Source organism: Arachis duranensis, chromosome 3 (assembly GCF_000817695.3).
Source record: "Arachis duranensis cultivar V14167 chromosome 3, aradu.V14167.gnm2.J7QH, whole genome shotgun sequence".
Classification (NCBI taxonomy): domain Eukaryota; kingdom Viridiplantae; phylum Streptophyta; class Magnoliopsida; order Fabales; family Fabaceae; genus Arachis; species Arachis duranensis.
In genome coordinates this window covers 14275350-14292410 of record NC_029774.3, presented here as the reverse complement: position 1 = coordinate 14292410, position 17061 = coordinate 14275350, and the positions used below count along the sequence as shown (strand labels likewise).

At 37.5% G+C, this 17061-nt stretch overlaps 1 non-coding gene across 1 annotated transcript; it reads left to right on the top strand.

The window, feature by feature from the left end:
* The first annotated feature begins 750 nt into the window (after positions 1 to 750).
* On the top strand, positions 751 to 857 carry LOC127746100 (small nucleolar RNA R71). The gene has a single exon (XR_008007720.1). It is a non-coding gene; the product is annotated as a small nucleolar RNA R71 (small nucleolar RNA).
* Positions 858 to 17061: the final 16204 nt, after the last annotated feature.

Genomic DNA, 17061 nt, shown 5'->3' with positions numbered 1-17061 from the left:
CCATTAGTGGGTTTGGGAATTTGTTGAGATAGATACCCTAGTTGGGACTCCAGTCTCTTGATGTTTTCTCCTTGGTTTTTTATATTGGCTCGCACTTCTTCCTTAAACACCTTGTTATCTTGGACTTCTCTACATAAATCTTCAAGTAGAGTCTCAATTTTTAAAAGTCTATCATCCGTTAGTGATGGTGAATTGTGGTTAGGCGGGTGTTGATAGGATCTCTGTGAGGTATGTTGGTGAGTTGCATTGTTGTTGGAATTGAGGTTGTGGCATCTCTGGTCTTTACCTTGGTCTTATTGATTTCCCCAACCAAAGTTGAGGTGATTTCTCCATCCAGAGTTGTAAGTTTTGGAGTATGGGTCATGGATTTGTCTAGGTGAGTTTCCAACATAGTTGGCTTGTTCCCAGTCACCTTCTTCTCCTATATTCACTCCTTCTTGAGCTGGTGATGAAGTGATGACTGCTGCAACTTGGTTTTCCTCCACCTTCTTGGTGAGATTTGCTAGCTGCTTGGTGATCATCTTATTTTGAGCTAGCAATGCATCCATGTGGTTCAGCTCCATTACTCCTCGAGTGTTACTTCTTTCAGAGGCATAGAAGTAGTCATTCTCAGCTACTATTTCAATGACATTTATGGCTTCTTCAATGATTTTCTTCTTGTTTAGAGAGCCCCCTGATGAACGATCTACAGCCTTCTTTGACTCATAGGAAAGATCTTCATAGAAAATGTGAAGTTGAACCCATTCATTGAACATATCTGGTGGGCATCTTCTTGTTAAGTCCTTGAACCTCTCCCATGCCTCATAGAGAGTCTCACCATCTTGTTGCCTAAAAGTTTGCACCTTAGCTCTCAGCCTATTAATTCTTTGAGGAGGGTAGAATTTTGCCAAAAATTTGTTCACCACATCTTTCCAATTTGTCAAGCTCTCCTTTGGGAAGGATTCAAGCCACTTGGATGCCTTGTCCCTGAGTGAAAAAGGGAACAAAAGCATCCTATAGACATCCAGGTGGACTCCATTAGACTTTACAGTGTCACAAATTCTCAGGAAGGTGGTTAGATGTTGATTGGGGTCTTCTTGAGCACTTCCTCCAAATGAGCAGTTGTTCTGAACAAGGGTGATGAGCTGGGATTTTAGTTCAAAGTTGTTGGCATGTATGGTGGGCTTCTGGATGCTACTTCCACAGTTTCCTGGATTTGGATTGATGTAGGAGCCTAGAACTCTCCTTTCTTGCCCAGCATGATTTGCAGGGCCTTCTCTAGCATGGTTGTGAGCTTTCCCTTCATGATTGTTTTCCAAGTTCTCTTCCATGTTGGTTTCAAAGTACTCTTCCTTTTCCTCAGCACCAATAACTCCTTTCCCTCTTGCTTCCCTCCTTAGTCTCCGGAGGGTCTTTTCAGGTTCTGAATCGAAGGAAGTTGAGTCTCCCCCTCTTCTCCCTGTCATACAACTAACAAAACACATAACAAGAGATAAAATAAAGAGATTATTCTTGTTAGAGTGATTATTAGTGTGAGTGATGCAAATTATCAAACAGTTAGTGGGTTAGTGAGCAGAATTGTAGATAATAACAAAAAAAAAGAAAAACAGAGAGGGTAAAGGGGATGAGGAAAAAGCTAAACAAAATGAAGATAAATGACTGAATAGAGTAAACAACAAAGGAAAAAATTGCTCAATCTAGTGAGCTTCCAACTTAATCATTGTTGATACAAAATCAACCCTCGGCAACGGCGCCATAAACTTGATGCACAAAAAACTTGTCTCTCAACAAATTTCCCTTCCGTAAGTATACCGAATTGTCGTCAAGTAAAAACCCACAATAGAGTGAGGTCGAATCCCACAGGGATTGATTGGTCAAGCAACATTAGTTGGAAGAGTATGCTAGTTGAGCTAAACAGAATGTAGTTGAAAGTTACAGAAAATTAAATGGCAGGGAAGTAAATAACAGAAAATAAAGTGCAGAATCTTAGATGGGGATTTGGGAAAATGAGCATGAAAATAAATGCAGAAAGTAAAGAGAATGGGTAAGATCAGAAATGGGAAATTCATTGGGCTCAGGAGATATTGTATTCTCCGGATCAAATTCATTTTCATCTCTTCCTCAATCAAAGCGTCTATTAATCTCCTTGGCAATCTTAGGAGATTGGGTTCCAATTCCTTGGCAACCCAATCTCTCTAAGCTTGAACAATTGCCCAATTCCTTGATTTAATTGCTCATGGAAAGAGATGAAGTGTGGTCACTGATTATACCACATGTATTTCCAAATCAAAGTGTTGGGAGGATTACATGTCACTTAATCCGCCCAAACCCCAATTTGGTCCAACATGAGAAAGCATTTCTAGCATGATCTCCTCATCCCTTTTCCAAGGCTCAGAGGAGATCCAATTATGGAGAGTTTCTTTTCCAAGACAACTAACCAATTGAATTAAGATCGAAAGCTTTCTAGTAAATCAAAAGAGAAGAAAGAAGAAGAGAAATGAAAACTATAATTGATCCATCAAATTACAACAGAGCTCCCTAACCCAATGAAAGGGGTTTAGTTGTTCATAGCTCTAGAAATGAAAAATGGCAGAAAAGAATACATGCTTAGCTAAAAGAGTAGAAAATTAAATATACAGAGGGTAGTTCTCCAAAGTGCCAAACTTCTCTATAGTTCAAAACTACTCCTATATATACTACTTCTCTTGATCTTCTAGTGAGTTCTTCAAGTCTTGGATGTGGGCCTTAGATCTTGAGTTGAAGCAATTACAATCTTTAGTGGGCTCAGCTTGCAGAAAAGCATGAATTAGGCATGGGCGTTAGTGAAGTTAACGTTAAGTAACATTGTGGGTTCGAGAACGTTAATGGCAATCACATTTTTCACTAATGTTCCAACCTCATATAGCCTACGTTAACTCCAACGTTAGTGGCACCAACGTGACCACTAACGTAGCCTTGTAAACCTTCACAAGCGTTATTGGGACTCACCTTTCCCAATAACGTTGCCTTGTGCCCTTTGTCCCTATGTTAGAGTTCACGTTAGTGTAACTAACGTGGCTCTTAACGTGGTTATGCCTCACCTACGAGAGCGTTAGTGACACTTACCTTTGTCACTAACGCTCCAAGTGCCCATACTCTCCACGTTAGAGCTCATGTTAACTAAGTTAACGTGGCCACTAACATGGTAGTGAATGCCATCTCCAACGTTAGTGACAAAGGTGAGTGTCACTAACGTTGGCTCATCAATCTTTGCTCCACGTTAACTTTCACGTTAGTGGTCTTAACGTGACCACTAACGTGGGCAATGCTAGTTTGATCTAACGTTAGTGACAAATGGTCTTAACGTGACTACTAACGTGGGCAATGCTAGTTTGATCCAACGTTAGTGACAAAGGTGAGTGTCACTAACGTTGGCATTGTTCCTCTCTTCCACGTTAGAGTTCACGTTAACTAAGTTAACGTGACTCTTAACGTGGCTTATTGCCAAATCTTGGAATGTTAGTGGTGTTCACGTTTACCACTAACGTTGGAGCTTTCTTTTGTCTCCACGTTAACGGTTAACGTGGAAATTAACGTGGGCTTATGATGGCTTCACAGGCGTTATTGGTTATCACTTTTCTCATTAACGTTGCAAGCTATTTACCATTCCACGTTAGTGGTCACGTTAACTAGATTAACGTGAGTACTAACGTGGTTCTTCCTTGCTTCCTTTGTCCTGAAATCAAGCAAATAAAGTGCATCAAAGCTCTAGCCAAAGTCATGAGATTATGCATCATCAATTTATCATTCAATTCTAGCAAAAATCCTCATGAAATCATGTGAAATTCACAATAGTTGCTTGAATCAAGGTGTAAGTGTATTTTCATCCAAAACTTCACTAAGAAAATGCATGAAACTAACCTAAAACAGTAAAGAAAAGGTCAGTGAAACTGGCCTAGATGCCCTGGCATCAAGAGGTCTGGCCAGCCCTATAAAAGAGGATTACTATAACTTAGAAGAGCCCGACATGATGAAGTCGGACTCCCACAACGAAGTTATAAAAGTAATCTCTGATAGAGACCTGAACAAGGTCCAAGAAAAAGGATTACAAAAATAACTTAGAAGAGCCCGACATGATGAAGTCGGACTCCCACAAAGAAGTTATAAAAGTAATCCCTGAAAGAGACCTGAATAAGGTCCAAGAAAGAGGATTACAAAAATAACTTAGAAGAGCCCGACATGATGAAGTCGGACTCCCACAAACAAGTTATAAAAGTAATCCCTGAAAGAGACCTGAACAAGGTCCAAGAAAGAGGATTACAAAAATAACTTAAAAGGGCCCGACACGACGAAGTCGGACTCCCAGGAAAAAGTTATAAAAGTAATCCCTGAAAGAGACCTGAACAAGGTCCAAGAAAGAGGATTACAAAAATAACTTAGAAGAAACCGACATGATAAAGTCGGCCCAAAGCATAGAAGTTATGAAAGTAATCCCTGAAAGAGACTTGCACAAAAGTCCAAAAAAGAGGATTACAAAAATAACTTAGAAGAAACTGACAAGAAGAAGTCGGACCAACAAAAGCTACAGCTTGGACCAACAAGAAGAAGTCGGACCAACAAAAGCTAAAGAAGGATCGGCAAGAGAAGTCGGACCAACGAAAAATGTGTGCTAAAACGGACATAACTTTGCCCAAAAAGCCACGGCTCCACGACAAGGCTATCAAAATTGTTCAGACTGACTAAAAAGTGTTCTACACTAAAAAGTCGTCGGACAAGTTAGCCCCAAGGACCACCTCGACCAAGCAGAAAGGGGACAAAATCAGAAGTGATCAAAAGAGGTCAGACAACAAAGTACCGACACTCTACAAAGACCCACAAAAAGGGACAAAGACATCTCACAAACGACCATAGGAAGGCCAGGAATGCTTTGCTAAAAGGTACGAAGTCTTGAAAAAAGACACTACTTAAAAGGCAAAGGCACAAATCAAAACGGCGCTAAAAAGTCATCCAAACAAACTGTAAAAAGGTTCCCCATCGGAACACTACCTAAAAAGTTGTTGGATTATGACTAAAAAGCCCAAACAGTAAAGACAAACAAGTCGGAAGAAGGCTGAAAAGTCCCATCAACAAAGTAAAAAGGGCAATACCAGACTCGCACAAGGAGAAACTACTCAAAGATCGACCAAAATCAGGATGCTTGAGCACGACTTCCGCAAAGAGATCGAAGCTCTGAAAGCACGATCTCGAGGAAAGTTCTGAACTCAAGCAGGGACAAAGTCGTACAGGTCAACGTCAGCTAAGAAGAGGTACAAGTACGATCTCAAAGAAAGAACAAGCCAAAAGGTTGGGAAACAACTTAAGGCTCAAATGTGCTTAGCTAAAAGGGATACAAACTCCACTCAAAGAAGGCACAATCTCAAACAGGGCTACGAACGTCATCCGAGACTAAAAAAGGTTCTATATAAAGAACACTAAAAAGTCATTGGACTAGTCACTAAAATCCCAGATATCAAGCCGCAAGGATAACTTCGCCAAAGCAGAGGGTTGTCAACACAAACTTAAAGCAAGGCGTGATCCAGAAGGCAAGGGTAGAAAACCAACACTACCACTCAAAAGAGGTTGGACTGTGAAGTACCAAACATCTGCAAAAATTGCAAAGCAATGAAGAAACAAGCCAGACAGATGCTTGAGCATGACTTCTAAAGAGATCGAAGCTCCGAAAAGCACGATCTCACGGAAAGATCGAACTCAAGCAGGGGCACTGTTCATACCCTGGGTCAAGCTGTCTGACCCGGGATGTTTAGCGACAAGCCGACCGACCTCTTCAGGTTAGAATATCTGACCTCTTCTCAAAAGAGCTCGGCCAATATCCGACCTCTTCACAAAGAGCTCGGACAAAATGCCACAGAGGCCCAAGTAGGCCCAAATGAAGGAACACACCCCAATCTAAAGGCAGCTAAAAGCCCAGAAAAGATAAAGGTGGTTTCCTATAAGATAAGATGACCTTACTCAAAGATAAGATAGGATAAGATAAGATAACTAACTTATCTTATCTAAAAAGGTCACTCCACACCATTATAAATACACTGGAGCACCCAGGTATAACTCATACTTTGATTATAGTAAATACCTGTTTAATACCCTTACTAACTTAAGCATCAGAGTCCATTGCAGGTACCCCTACCCTCTGGTGATAAAGGATCAGCAGCATTGCAAGTCCAACAAGTCGGACACAACAGCTCTGGCCGCCACGCACAAGCTGGACCCCTCATCTCCGACCAATACAGAAGATCTCGTCTGAGATCGACTTACAGTTTCAGGTAACCCTCGGAACACTACTCGAGATTGGTTTTTAGTTTCACTGATAAACACAATCTCGGAAGAGTGGGATTGACACATTGACGAACGAAATTTTGCTAGTAAAGAATTTTACAAATAAGGTCTCGTTAAAAGTATAGCTTCTAAACCAGCAAAGAATCCTTTCGTACAAAAGTTTTGGTTGTCACAAGTAACGAACCCCTAGTAAAATTGATAACCGAAGTATTTAAATCTCGGGTCGTCTCTCAAGAAATTGCAGGGAAGTGTTCTTATTATTGGTTATGAGTTGTGTAAATTGGGGTTTTGGATTGAGAAATAAGAGGAGAAAATTCTACAGAAAATAAATTAATAACAATAAAAACCTTGATTAGGAGAAGATTGACCTGAAGTTCTATCCTTGTTGGATTTCCCAAGATTAATTAGTAATAGGTTGTTGTTCTACTTAGTTATCATTTACTGAGTAAAAGAAAGTCAAGTAAGTTGGAAGCCAATTTCTATTCACAAGTCCTAATCCAAGGGAGAAGATTAGCGTTAGTAACTAGAGAGCTGGCCAACAACTTCCAATTACCAATTAACTCTTGAGTATTCCAACTCAAGGGTCTCAAATATTAATCAACTCCAAAGTCAAGTTAAAAGCCTACTCCACTGACATGGATGCCAATTCCGCATTCATGAAAAGGGAGTAGAAAGAAGAGATGATAATTGGAATAAAATTGGAAGCACTTAAATAAATAATAAAATTAAATTCATAAAAGCAATCCAATTGTAACTCTGAACAAGGATTAAGGATATGGAAGAATAAGTAACAAGTAAGGAAACAAACTAGAATGATGAAGTCTTCAATGGAAGTAGTGACTCTGTAAATATCCAATCCAAAAGTATAAAATTAGGAATCCTAAATCCTAGAGAGAGAAGAGAGCCTCTCTCTCTAAAAACTACATCTAAATTATGAAAAGTGAATAATGAGAAGTGTCCCATTGATTCCTCCACTCTGCAGCCTCTAATCTGTGTTTTCTGGGCTTGAAACTGGGCTGGAAATAGCCCAGAAATTGCTGGATGCGAATTCCAACATGCTGATTTTCGTCAATGCGTGCACGTGAAGCATGCGTGCACATCGTTTAGCTGTACGGCCACTATGGTAAATTATATATCATTTCGAAGCTCCGAATGTTAGCTTTTCAACGCAACTGGAACCGCCTCATTTGGACCTCTATAACTCAAGTTATGACCATTTGAGTGAGAAGAGGTCAGGCTGGCAGCTTTAACATTTCCTTCAATTTCTTGTATTCCTTCCACTTTTGCATGCTTTTTCTCCATCCTCTAAGCCATTCCTGCCCTATAAATCCTGGAAACACTTAACACACATATCATGGCATCAAATAGTAATAAGAGAGGATTAAAAATAGTGAATTAAAGGCTAAAGAAGCATGTTTTCAATCATAGCACAAAATCAGGAAGGAAAATGTAAAACATGCAATTTACATGAACAAGTATGAGAATAGTGGATAAAATCCACTCAATTAAGTACAAGATGTACCACGAAATAGTGGTGCATCACACATCCCTTTGATGTTGTAGTTTGTCAGAAGTCTCTCCAAATCCCAACAATTTTATGCTAATGTTTTCATGGTTCCAGGGTGCCACTTGAAGGCTAACACCCTTCACCCTCTGATTCAAATGCCGATCCACTTCCATTCGAGCCTTTATTTTGGGAATTCTCCCTCAACATCACCTTCCCCTTTCTCTTTCCACCAGAATAAATATTAGTAGAATTAACCCTCTGCCTGGTCAAGTTCTTCAGGTTTCTACCCTCTTTCGATACTTTCTTAGGCTCTTTAAGGTCTGTTCCACCTGGGTCTTATTGTTATTCGACGAAGGGGATATGGTGGTAGTTATGGTCTTTTCCACCTTATATGTGTTGTCTAAACTTGATTGATTGAGCATAAGCATTTCTGAATTTGATTTCTCCCTCTCCTTTTCTTTTTCCCCTGACATTCTTAACCATGAAAATTTCTCTACCAAATAGGACAGCATACATTTCTTTCGCCACTGAGAGCCCTCAGTTTGAATCTATTGTGTTGAGGTTTTATCATCATCCCCATCAAATAGAATTTGTAAAACCCGGTCAAACCGTAATTAATTAAATAATAAATTAAATACGAACAAATATGGTTAGAAAATCTAGCAATTAGAATTTGATAATTTAAATTTGATAATTTGAGGAAGTGATCGTTGAAGCGTAATTGGATTCAAATGATGAGTGAGTGCAGGTCGTCGTGTTTAAGAGATGAGTACTATGATATTTGGTCATGGTGACCTTGGATTTAGATTGAGATTTATAATGATTGGTTTTGAAAGACGAATTTGAGAACCATTAAATTAAAATGCTGATGTTGTACTGAGATTGGTTTGATTTCCAATAATTTAAAAGAGTGTTGGTTATAGTTTTGAAAATAATTTTTGATTTGAGTAACTTTAACAAAAGTGATGTGTTTTGAATGCTTTTATAGATTATTAAAGGAAATCAGATTCTTATGATTTTGTTAATTTGTCATTTCAAACTCATTTGACTTTTAAAAAATGAAGATGGTTTTGATTAATTAGTCAAATACTTCAAAACAACAAGTTACATGGAAATTTGAGGGTTTGGGAATAAGAAAGTAAGTCTGGAGGTTATGCTTAGAGTTGAGTTGTGATTAGTGGTAATTAGCTTGATAGAGAAAGAGGATAGTGATGGAGTATGATTAAGGTATAGTGATGATTTTAGGTTAATTATAGTGATGTGGGATGATGACTATGATTAATAATGATGGTGATATTAATGATGACATGATTTGAGATTTAATAAGGTGTGAGTAGATGAGATGATGAAAGTAATGAACGAGGTTGTTGGTCGGTGTTGGACGAATGATCGAGACCCTCGGAGATAGAGGAATCAGAGCGTGGCAACGGAAGCGCGCAGAGTAAAAAGACCTTGGGACTACTATGCGTTGGATATAAAGGTAGACTACGCTCACGTACTCGTGGTGGCGGATGGAATTTTCGAGGGCGAAAATTTCTGTTAAGGGGGTAAAATATAAAACTCGGTCAAACTGTAATTAATTAAATAATAAATTAAATAAGAGCGAATATATTTAGAAAATCTAGCAATCAGAATTTGATAATTTAAATATGATATTTGGACTCAGTGAATTTTTCTGAGTCGGAAAACATAGTTTTCTGCGTAAAAATGCGCACTGGAATTTTGACCGGCAGTATTGGCTGAGATCTGTCTGGTACTACAGCTGAGAAAATTGATTATAAGTAAATAAGGCTAAGAAATTATGATTTATAATTAGGATAGGTAGAAATATTTAAAATGCGATTTAAAGCTCTAATTTTAAAGGTTTTGGCCCAAAATTGGGCCAATGGACAAAAATAAGTGAACCGGGCCCAAGACCCAACATATATAAACATTAGTTATGAGCATTTCAGCTCATTCACCCTAAAGGAAGATGGTAGGGGCGCAGCTTTGGAGAAGAGAGAAGGGAGGAGAAAACCTAATCCTAACTCCACCTTCAAATGTCCATAACTTTTGCTACGGAACTCCGATTGACGAGCCGTTTATGGTCACGCATTGCTCTTCTCATCCTCTACAATTCTATCTAAGTTTTGTGGTGAGTATTCCATTCATCTTTGCCTAGTTTTCAGAATTCCCCACTGTTACGCATTTTTGAGTAGTTAGTGTTAAAATCTTATGATTTTGGTTGTTTAGGGATACTCTAACATGGATTCTAAGTGGGTTCTATCCCTATTTCATATGGGCTAAGGTGAGAAGTGCTCAAACCCTTGTGATTTATCATTTTCATGAACCCTAGGTTAATGTATATATGTGAAATTGGTTATGTTATTGTATTTGGTGATTTTGGTGCACAATTGAGAGGTTGATGTTGCTTGTGGAGCTTTGGTGAGGCTTGGAGCTAAGGATTGGTGGAGACTTCCAAGAAGAAGCTCAATTATTTTAGCGGTGTGTTGAGAATTTGATGAATTGGATAATGAGTATTGGTTTGTGGAGTATGCATTTAAATTGTGAATTTCGGCCGTGGACCGGGGGTCGGAAAGAGGTAAGGAAGGTAAGTTGATATGTGTATTGTGTGATGATATAAGAGATTGGATGGATTTTAGATATTGAATGTGTGAATAATTGGTTTGGTTATTGAATAATAAGGTATGAGGAATTGAGGTGTGGAATTTGATAGTTTTGGGTGAAATTGAGTAGATGAGGTAGGTTTGGTTTGGTTGAGTGTAATTATTTGAACGTGGTTGGGTTGTGGTTATTTGGAAAAGTAGAAATGAATTTAGCTTGTGAACATTGGAAAAATTGATGATTTCTATTTTTGGGTAAAAACTTATTTTTGACCAACTTTGGCGGTCCGTAACTCGATCCACAGAGTTTATAATTCTTCAAAATTGGATTTTTATGAAATTTTATTCAACGATATTTCCAACGGTTCAGAAATGGTTGAAAAAGGAATTTTGTAGAGGAAGTTATGTGTGTTGGAAGTTTAGAGTTTGAAAATGTAATTCTGCAGCTTTTTAACATAGTAAAATTTTTGGCAGATTGTACTCCCACGCATACGCGTGGCCGACGCACACGCGTCACTTTCAAATTTTCAGTCCCCCACACGTGCGCCTGGCCGACGCGTATGAGTCGATGTACTAATTCAAGTGCCCAGCCAAAGTTTTCGAAATTTGTGCGGGTATTGTGCTGGTTTTTTGCGAGGAGCACAAAACGCATCCACGCGTACACGTGGCTGACGCGCAAGTGTCACTTTACTTTTCTCCCATCCATGCGTGCGCATGGACGATGCGCACGCATCACTATAACTTTCCTTCTTTCCACGCATGCGCATGGGCGATGCGCACGCGTGACCCCGTTTTCACCCCAAAGCTGATTTTGAGTTTTCAAAGCCGAATTTCAGACTTCTAACTCTCCATTCTCACCCTTTATGTCCTAAATTGTTACAATATGCCTAATAATAAAAAGAAGGTAGGACATGTGGTAACTTGTAGATGAAGTAAAGTGAGAGTAATGATGAATTATGATTAATGATGACTGTATGAGTTGCTGAGGGTGATGATGGAAGTGTGGTGTATACTGTGAGCCAAAAGGCTGTATTTAATAATGATTATTGGCTGGTTATGGGTTATGTTATGAGCCGGATGGCTATGATAAATATTAATTTTTGGCTGGAAAAGAAGGTATGGCTTTAAATGATTGTTTTATCTTGAGCTCTCTTTCTCGAAAGTGCGACCCTAGAAAGATGGAGGAAGGTGATGATCCCCTTCCTTGTTCCTCCTGGCATTGTAAAATTGTCCCCAACGAGATGGTGGGAGGTTAGGATCACCTCCTTGGTTCCTCCTGGGCATATGAAAATGTACCTCCTGGGTAGATGCAACGGTTGTGGTTGCGCCCCACTTGCTCTAGGTTGGTTAGTGTAGAGGCTCCCCGGATAGATGCAAGGGTTGTGGTTTTGCTCCACTTATTCTAGGATATGGTGAGATATACCTGCCTGGGTAGATGCAGTGCCATTGATCCACTTGCTCCGAGATGTGGTGAGACATACCTGCCTGGGTAGATGCAGTGGAGTGATTCCACTTGCTCCGGGTTTGGTTTTGAGACTCCTGGGGTAGATGCAGTGGTTAGCCCCCACTTGCTCCTAGTCGAGTATGATTTGAGATTGAAATTATCTGAGTTTCGGATTTCCTTGGGTAGATGCAGTAGGTCGGCTCCACTTACTCTAGGTTGAGATCCGAGATTCTGTTGACCCTATATCATAAGTATGGCCGGACACTGAAAGTTCCAGATGAGCTCGCCCCCGTGGATAAACACCAATATGGGTGTTATGTGATTATGATTATGATTGTGAATAACTCGAGTTGGGGATGCACGACAGAGGGATAGTCCAATAGTTAGCTACCAGGACTTGTCGGGTTGGCTTTATAACCGACAGATGAGACTCATCAGCCATAGGATAGGCATACATCATTTGCATATGTTTGAATTGTTTGGGTTTGCCTATTTGTTTTGGATTGCTATATCATATACGCTATGTTACCTGACTATATGCTATCTGTTCTACTTGTACCTTAATTATGTATTACTTGTCTGCATTGTTTGTGTTTGTACAACTGAGAGGTTCCTCATGCTGGTGTCGGTTGACGCTGAGGGCTGTTCTTGTTGAGATGAAATAATGATATGATTAATTTGAAATGATTATTATTGAATGAGATAAATTGAGTTCCCTGGGTAGACGCAGTGAAGTGATTTCACTGCTCGAGGTTGATAATGAGATAATTTGAGCTCCTTGGGTGGATGCAGTGAAGTGATTTCACTTGCTCCAGATGAGAATATGAAGTATTGATATGATATTGCCGAGACAGGATAGTTGAGGATGGTTTTGTTTATAATTCTGATCCTGGATTGTTGGAGAGTTAGAAAGTCGGGAAGCATGAGAAATATGAATTTCATTTAGCATTTCCTTATGACAGTTGCCTATTCATGGATTAGCGAGAACCTAGGATGGATATTTGGTGAAAAGAAGTTTAGGATGCTTAGTGAGTTTTTATTACAATGCATTGTATTTATTTGGCACTTTTACCGTACTGGGAACCCATGGGTCGGGGGTTCTCATACCGTATATATCTCTTGTTTTTTAGATATAGGTCCAAGTGCTTAGAAGTGAGCTATGGTTCATCTGAGAGATGACGAAGATCTTTATATTCTCTACTTTATATTTTGCTTAGAATCTCTCCACCTTTATGTATTGAACTCTTTTGAACTTGCCTAAAGAGGCTTTCATGTTTTATTTAGGAAAGATTAGGAGGTATTGTTGTCAACTACTTTCATACTGTGTACCCTAGCCGGCCTAAACTTCGCGAGTCGCAACTAACGGCTATTTACTTATGTTATATATCTATATATCATCCTTCTCTTACTCTCCTTTATGATTTTATTTGTATATCATTTTTGACTTCACGCTTTATCTTTTAGTTGTCGATGCATGAGTGATACGTCTTCACAATTTTATTTTACTCTTTTTAGGCTTCTCGATTAATACTCCTTTCAATTTTATTTATAATTACGTATTAAAAATCCACCTTGAGAGTCGTACCACCTTATTATCATTGACCTATGACTTGCACATAAGGAATTGAATATTAGGGTGTTACAGAATTTTCATCCCAACTTGATTAGCAATAATCCAATCACCAAATTTATATTCCTTTACTTTATCAAGTTTTGCTTCTGTCATCAAATCACCACAGGTTGTCATATCATACCTAGGTGCTCATATCGTATCCCGACTTCAACTTCTTTTCTATTTGGCCCTACAACTCTAATGTTGTCTTTTACCCTCTTACTTTCATCAATATTAATTCTTGCTTTAACAAATCAAGTTTTTCTCACTCGCATCTGAAATAAATCGACGTCAAGCACTTTACTAATCTTACCTCCCAATTCATGTCCAACCTTTGGAGTTTTAAGGATTCTGGTAAACCCTAGTTGTAGGTGGCCTGCTTTGACCAATACTCCACTTTTTTGCTCTGTCTATGAAGCATCTGAATTTCATGGAATGTAAATAGATCAAAAGAAGGAATGAAGGGATAAGAATTCGAATTAGAGTACCATTGGAAAAAGGGACACCTGTGGGAACATCTCTACTGACGAACCATTTCAATAGTAAAGGTGCTACCGTTCCACGGGACATGACCATAAAAGTAATGAAAAAGAAAAAGTTATGTAGTTGGACCATCTGCTCTATCCGTTCGAGTTATTTACCTTTATATACACTATTTTCTACATCGAAAGACCACTAAGACTATTGAAAGGTTGGAAATATGAATTCTTAATCTGCTAGAAGCGCGAATGCAAGCCATCCAACCAGGAACAAAGCAATCAATGGTTGACAAGATGAACGTAGAAGTTAGGAAGAAAGAGTTGCAAGCAGCTAATCAAACCAAAGGCAAAAAGAAAATACTAGAGAATGAAATACCTAATCTTACCTCTTCAAATTCACTGATTTGCAAAAGCCCGTTGGATTCACTTCTCAGATATGCACCAAAAGCCGGGATTGAAGAAAAGCAAGATTGGACTAATTACACTAAGCCATATTTATGGGTCAATGTATGTGAGGGATCAACGTTAAGTGAATACATTGGTTTCTTTCTTGTAAGGAGGTAGGAAAGGATCCAGAGTTGCCAAAGGCCTTGAGATCCAGGATGCTTGCTTTTGAAGTTGAAGTAAACATGGTCATGGGCCAATACCTCGGTGTTATTGGAAATATGGATGAACACTTTACCCTAGTTGGTCGGCTTGACTAAACTTTCTTATACCCCTTAAGTAAGAGGAGGAATAGGAATAGACATTCTCTGAATAGTAATACGATAAGGCCAAAGATCTACCCAAAGTGGGAAATTAAAAATTTGATCCTTATAAGGGCTGCAATCTTCAGTCCACCTCTTGAAATGGAGGACATAATTGTTGAACAACCATGGCGATCTACGTTCAATCCTTATGACATCTAGCTCTTTAGAGAAAAGGAACTGGAATCTATTGCTACCCTTATCACTCACATGAAAAACTTCAAGTTTACTCTATATGGCCCGTAGAGCATTCTCCATAGTTCCTATAGAGAAAGGTTTGTTAGCGAAGAGTTTGCCAATGAGACCATTAGCACAAGCGTTAACCCTCCTTTGAGATATCCCCTTTCTCCAACAGTACCACCTCCTCCTTACTATTATTCTCATTACAGTCATTATGTTCTTCTATTTCAGCCATACTAGTGAGAATTCAAATACTGTAGACTCTCCCTAATACAAACGTGATTGAGCAGAGTCTCCATGTTGACTGTTAGTCTTTGACAGTTGAATATGGCTCAGTTTATAAACGAGAGTTTACATAAAATTGATTTTACAAATTTAATTTTGATGAAAAGTAAGTTTGGGTTGACGTGATTTATGTTTGGCAATATTTATATCAAAATGGATTATAGTAAAATAAATTTTGTTTAGATTATATTACTTAAAATTAATCTTAGATGAAAAATTACTAAAAGAGACATCAATTTAAATAATTTTTTTATATTATCCTATCATTTTAATTTAGATATTTGAACAGATCTTACTAATTAATTTTATAGTAAAATTAATATTTACTTACTAAATTAAAGTAACATATAAAAGTTAGTTTATACTAAAAATAAAAAATATATGAGTAAACTAATAGTTTAATATGTTAATGTAAATAAATATTAAATTAAAAGATAAAACACTAATAAAATACATAAAAGATAATATCTTATACAAAATTAGTACATAACAATACTATTATTTCTACAGCTTGTAATTAATAATTTGATCCTTAATTGAGTCTCGAATATGATCCATTTCTACAAAAGAGCTAATAGTTAAAGTTTATCAAAAATTTCACCAACATGACTATTATCTTCTACATCAAGAATATTTGCATGTGTCATTAATTAAATTCAGTATCTGTTTCAAAATGTCTTCTAATAAAATTATGAATAGCTATTGTTAGACAACACTATGTGCACTTGAATTTCAATTTTGAACTTAGGCATGTGTCGCAAGATAGCAAATCTGTTTTTTTAAGATTCCAAAAGTTCTTTCTATTGTGCATCTTAAGTTTTAGTGATAATAATTAAACACTTCATTATCATTTATAAATCCAAAAAAATGGCTAATATCTGCAAGATGATAGCACTCACTTTTATATGGACCAATATATCCTTTTGGTATTGGATAACCAGTGTCTACCAAATAATATTTACGTAATGAACAATAAAATTAGTTACATATCATATGATAGCTAAGTAAATATAGCTTATTTGTAAGAATATGATAAAAATTAATCTGGAGGAGGATACGAAAAATTTATGGTAAGAGTTGTAATAGCATTGTCAAATATATGAGCATCATGCACAGTGTTTTTCCATCCAGGTAAAGCAAAAACAAAGCACATGTCCCAATCACATATAACTATTATATTTTGTGTTGGATATTCTTTTCTTTTTATAAATTTAAGTTGATCACTTAGGCTAATTACACATGGGATATGAGTACCATCAATTGTTCATATAGCATTTTTAAAAACATGGCTAATACAATTAGTCATTTTTATTTTGCTATGAACATTCTAAAACCTAGGATCCAATAGCTTAATATATTTTATAAACAATCTCAAGCAAGCAACCAATATCTCATGAAAATGTATACTTACTGTCTCTTTAGAATATTGAAATCTTTCTTGTATCATCCTATTACCCAATCCAATGATCCATGACCAACCGTATTTAAGAACATTGCAACCATTTTCTGGACTCCCATCTATCTTGTGTATTTTAATCCATGTTCAACTAATTTAGCACAAAATTAAAAAATATATGTTTTTTTATCTGAAATATTTCATAACAATGAATGCCATTGTCACATAGAATTTCATGTACCCATAAATAATCCGTTTGTTTACTATTCATGCATGGTTATTTGCATAAATAATTGAGTGCATATTGACTAATCAATGCAATAACATTTTTAATCTCATGTGTATCTTCTTCTATAATGAAAAGTTATTTTGATTCTTCATTTTGTTCTTTTTCATAATCTTTAAATAAATACTCCATGTTCATTCCAAATTAATTAACAAAAATTTAGTCCTACATAGAGATATAAATAAATTCTTATGAACATAACAATACCAAGATAAGAAATAAATTGTATGTA